The sequence below is a fragment of the Arachis ipaensis genome, chromosome B6 (assembly GCF_059453495.1).
Source record: "Arachis ipaensis isolate K30076 ecotype BB chromosome B6, ASM5945349v1, whole genome shotgun sequence".
Taxonomy (NCBI): domain Eukaryota; kingdom Viridiplantae; phylum Streptophyta; class Magnoliopsida; order Fabales; family Fabaceae; genus Arachis; species Arachis ipaensis.
In genome coordinates, this window is record NC_142441.1 from 105,195,374 (window position 1) to 105,201,373 (window position 6,000).

The following is a 6,000-nucleotide window of genomic DNA, read 5'->3' on the forward strand; positions in this document are numbered from 1 at the left end:
TTTGGTGTTGGGAGGCCATAACCAAACTCTAAGTTTGGTGTTGAACCCCCACAACCAAACTCTAAGTTTGGTGTTGGGAGGTCCTAACCTTGCTCTGATTATCTGTGAGGCTCCATGAGAGCTCACTGTCAAGCTATTGACATTAAAGAAGCACTTGTTGGGAGGCAACCCAATGTTATTTAATCATTTTTATTTTATTTTCTCTTTGTTATTTCATGTTTTATTAGGTTGATGATCATATGGAGTCACAAAAACTACTGAAAAATCAAAAACAGAATGAAAAACAGCATTGAAAATAGAACACCCTGGAGGAAGGGCTTACTGGCGTTTAAACGCCAGTAAGGAGCATCTGGCTGGCGTTTAACACCAGAACAGAGCATGAAACTGGCGTTAAACGCCAGAAACAAGCAGCAGTCTGGCATTTAAATGCCAGGATTGCACCCAGAGGAAAGCTGGCATTAAACGCCAGAAACAAGCATCAGACTGGCGTTTAACGCCAGAAACATGCTACAGACTGGCGTTGAACGCCCAAAACAAGCATGGAAGTGGCGTTTAACGCCAGAAACATGCTGCAGTCTGGCGTTAAACGCCAGGATTGCATATATAGGGCGTTTCACACGTCTAAAAAGTGCAGGGATGAAAATTCCTCAAACACCTCAGGATCTGTGGACCCCACAGGATCCCCACCTACTTCTTCTCTCCTCTTCACACCTTTTCATAACACTCTTCCCCAAATATCCCTCACCAATCAACTCAATCACTCTTCCCCATCACCTCTTCACCACTCACATCTATCCTCTCTTCCCCAAAAACCCCACCTACCTTTAAATTCAAAATAATTTCCCTCCCAAACCCAACCCTAAATGGCCGAACCCTAAACCCCTCCCCACTCCTATATAAACCCCTTTTTCCTTCTTTATTTTCACACAACACAACCCTCTCTTCACCCCTTGGCCAAAACCACTTCTCCCTCCATCTCCTCCATTCTCTTCTTCTTCTACTTCTTTCTTTCTTCTTTTTCTCGGGGACGAGCAACTATTTTAAGTTTGGTGTGGTAAAATCATAGCTTTTTGTTTTTCCATAACCATTCATGGCACCTAAGGCCAGAGAAACCTCTAGAAAGAGGAAAGGGAAGGCAATTGCTTCCACCTCTGAGTGATGGAAGATGGAGAGATTCATCTCTAAGGTCCATCAAGACCACTTCTATGAAGTTGTGGCAAAAAAAAAAGTGATCCCTGAGGTTCCTTTCAAACTCAAAAGGAATGAGTATCCGGAGATCCGACTTGAGATTCAAAGAAGAGGTTGGGAAGTTCTCATCAACCCCATTCAACAAGTCAGGATCTTAATGGTTCAAGAGTTCTATGCAAATGCATGGATCACTAGGAACCATGATCAAAGTGTGAACCCGAATCCAAAGAATTGGCTCACCATGGTTCGGGGGAATTACTTAGATTTCAGTCCGAAAAATGTAAGGTTGGCGTTCAACTTGCCAATGATGGAAGAAAACGCACGCCCCTACACTAAAAGAGTCAACTTTGATCAAAGGTTGGACCAAGTCCTCATGGACATATGTGTGGAAGGAGCTCAATGGAAAATTGACTCAAAAGGCAAGCCGGTCCAACTAAGAAGGCTTGACCTCAAACCAGTAGCTAGAGGATGGTTGGAGTTCATTCAACGCTCAATCATTCCTACTAGCAACCGGTCTGAAGTTACTGTAGACCGGGCCATCATGATCCATAGCATCATGATTGGGGAGGAAGTAGAAGTTCATGAGATCATACCTCAAGAACTCTACAAGGTGGCTGACAAGTCCTCTAATTTGGCAAGGTTAGCCTTTCCTCACCTCATTTGCCACCTCTGCAATTCAGCTGGAATTGACATAGAGGGAGACATCCTCATTGAAGAGGATAATCCCATCACTAAGAAAAGGATGGAGCAAACAAGAGATCATGGACCTCCACATGAGCATGAGGAGATTCCTCACCATGAAATCCCTGAGATGTTTCAGGGGATGCACTTTCCTCCACAGAATTCTTGGGAGCAATTCAACACTTCCCTAGGAGAATTAAGTTCCAACATGGGACAACTAAGGGTGGAGCATCAAGAGCACTCCATCATCCTCCATGAGATTAGAGAAGATCAAAGAGCTATGAGGGAGGAGCAACAAAGGCAAGGAAGAGACATAGAGGAGCTCAAGAGCACCATTGGTCCTTCAAGGAAAGGAAGACGCCACCCTCACTAAGGTGGACTCATTCCTTAATCTCCTTGTCTATTTATTTTCTATTTTTCGATTTTTGAGCTTTATGTTTATTTATATTTGTGTCTTATTACATGATCATTAGTGTCTAAATGTCTATGCTTTAAAGTCATGAATATAAATCCATCACCTCTCTTAAATGAAAACTGTTTTAAAAACAAAAGAACAAGAAGTACAGGGTTTCGAATTCATCCTTGAAACTAGTTTAATTACTTTGATGTGGTGAAAATACTTTTTGTTTTCTGAATGAATGCTTGAACAGTGCATATGTCTTTTGAAGTTGATGTTTATGAATGTTAAATATATTGGCTCTTGAAGAATAAGGAAAAAGGAGAAATGTTATTTGATAATCTGAAAAATCATAAAAATGATTCTTAAAGCAAGAAAAAGCAGTGAATACAAAAGCTTGCAGAAAAAAAAAATAGCAAAAAAAAAAGAGAAAGAAAAAGAAAAAGCAAGCAGAAAAAGCCAAAAGCTCTTTAAACCAAAAGGCAAGAGCAAAAAGCCAATAGCCCTTAAAACCAAAAGGCAAGGGTAAATAAAAAGGATCCAAGGCTTTGAGCATCAGTGGATAGGAGGGCCTAAAGGAATAAAATTCTGGCCTAAGCGGCTAAACCAAGCTGTCCCTAACCATGTGCTTGTGGCGTGAAGGTGTCAAGTGAAAACTTGAGACTGAGCGGTTAAAGTCAAGGTCCAAAGCAAAAAGAAGAGTGTGCTTAAGAACCCTGGACACCTCTAATTGGGGACTTTAGCAAAGCTGAGTCACAATCTGAAAAGGTTCACCCAATTATGTGTCTATGGCATTTATGTATCCGGTGGTAATACTGCAAAATAAAGTGCTTAGGGCCACGACCAAGACTCATAAAGTAGCTGTGTTCAAGAATCAACATACTGAACTAGGAGAATCAATAACACTATCTGAATTCTAAGTTCCTATAGATGCCAATTATTCTAAACTATGAGTTTGTGTGTTTTTCTGTGATTTCAGGTAATTTCTGGCTGAAATTTAGGGATTTGAGCAAAAATCAGATTCAGAGGTTGAAGAAGGACTGCAGATGCTGTTGGATTCTGACCTCCCTGCAATCAAAGTAAATTTTCTGGAGCTACAGAACTCCAAATAGCGCGCTCTCAATTGCGTTGGAAAGTATACATCCAGGGCTTTCCAGCAATATATAATAGTTCATATGTTGATTAAGGATAGACAACGTAAACTGGCGTTGAACGCCAGTTCCATGCTGCATTCTAGAGTCAAACGCCAGAAACAGGTTGCAAAGTGGAGTTAAACGCCAGAAACATGTTACAAACTGGAGTTCAACTCCAAGAAAGACCTCTACATGTGTAAAGCTCAATGCTCAGCCTAAGCACACACCAAGTGGGCCCCAAAAGTAGATTTCTGCACTATTTACTTATTTCTGTAAACCCTAGTAACTAGTTTAGTATAAATAGGACTTTTTACTATTGTATTTACATCTTTGGAACATATTTGGATTATCTTTTGATCCTTTGATCATGTTTTGGGGGCTAGCCATTCGGCCATGCCTGGACCATTATCACTTATGTATTTTCTATGGTAGAGTTTCTACACACCATAGATTAAGGTGTGGAGCTCTGCTGTTCCTCATGAATTAATACAAAGTACTACTGTTTTTCTATTCAATTCAAGCTTATTCCTTCTCTAAGATACCCATTCGCACCCAAGAACATGATGAATGTTATGATTATGTGACGCTCATCATCATTCTCACCTATGAACGCGTGCCTGACAAACTCTTCCGTTCTACATGCAAACAAGCTAGAATGAGTATCTCTTAGATATCTAATACAGGGGACCGAGTCCGAGCTATTAGAGTCTTCATGGTATAAGTTAGAACCCATGGATGGCCATTTCCGAGATTCGGAAAGTCTAAACCTTGTCTGTGGTATTCCGAGTAGGATCTGGGAAGGGATGGCTGTGACGAGCTTCAAACTCGCGAGTGCTGGGCGTAGTGACAGACGCAAAAGGATAGTAAATCCTATTCCAGTATGATCGAGAACCGACAGATGATTAGCCATGCAGTGACAGCGCATTGGACCATTTTCACAGAGAAGATGGGATGTAGCCATTGACAACGGTGATGCCCTACATAATGCTTGCCATGGAAAGGAGTAGGAATGGTTGGATGAAGACAGCGGGAAAGCAGAGGTTCAGAGGAACGAAAAGCATCTCTATACGCTTATCTGAAATTCTCACCTAAGAATTACATAAGTATCTCTATCCTATTTTAATTATCTTTTAGTATACTATAATATCTTAATACATTTGAATCCGCTTGACTGAGATTTACAAGGTGACCATAGCTTGCTTCAAGTCGACAATCTCCGTGGGATTGACCCTTACTCACGTAAGGTTTACTTGGACGACCCAGTGCACTTGCTGGTTAGTTGTACGAAGTTGTGAAATAGAATTAAGAACATGAACGTGTGTATTGAGTTTTTAGCGCCGTTACCAAGGAAGGAATGATCACAATTTCGTACACCAGTAGACTCCTAACTTGACTTAGGAGTTGATTAATAGGAGACCCTTGAGTTGGAATACTCAAGTGTTGATTTTAATTGGAAGTTGTTGGCCAATTCTCTAGTCACTAACGCTAATCCTCCCATAGGAGAGGATTAGGACTTGTGAATCAGAGTTGGCTCAATTACTTGACTTTCCTTTATTCGGTAAAGGTTAACTAAGTAAAAATAACAACCTCTTACTATTATACTTGAGAAAATCCAACAAGGATAGAACTTCCAATTAATCTTCTCCCGGTCAAGGCTTTTATTTTGATTATATAAATTCTCTTGTTAATTTTCATTGATTTAAGTTATAATTATTTATTTTGCTGTTCTCCAACTCCTTAAAATTTCTCGGAAAGATTTTTGATCAATAAAATAGCACTCTTTTGTCAACTCGTTGGGAGACGACCTGGGAATTATACTCCCAGTAATTTATTCTCAATTTGTGACAATTATTTCTAAATTGATAAGCGGAATTTTCGTCGGTTAAGAGCTGTACTTGCAACGCTGTTTTCACTATAATTTCTTAATCGGCAATTTTCCGCCCGTCACCCAGTCTGACATCTCACGGGATAGCCCATTTCATGAATCCATGTACCACTCATACCCAGCATTGCTTAGACTATATGAAGCCTTCATGAAGTATCGCTTCCCCTCTGTGGATTTTAAATGAGACATGAAATTCACCTCCATGTGCCTGGCACAGTACGCATGAAATCCATTAGGAGGATTCCAACCACTATCAGTCTCTAAGTGCGGCTTTGATAGCTTGGAATCTATGAGATATAATCAAAACCCCTTCTTGTGGTGTGATATGTCATCTTAGGTTGGTAAGGAAAAACGACCAGAACTTCATAGTCTCAGACTCTACAATTGCAAAAGCCAGAGGGAGGATGTTACTGTTACCATCTCGTGCCACTATAATTAGCAACACACCACTATATTTACCACATAGGTGTGTGCCATCGACAGAGACAAAGGGCTTGCAATGCTTGAAAGCTTCAACACATGGAGGAAAAGCCAAAAATACCTTATCAAATTAGCTGCAGTACGAACCACCAAGTGTCCTTCATAGTATGGTACCGCATTAAAATCACATATCATTTTAGGACAATAATTCTGCAATGCTTGCAACAACCTCAACACCTTATTATATGACTCCTTCAAATCACCATAGATATGCGCAATTGGCTTTTGCTTTGCCA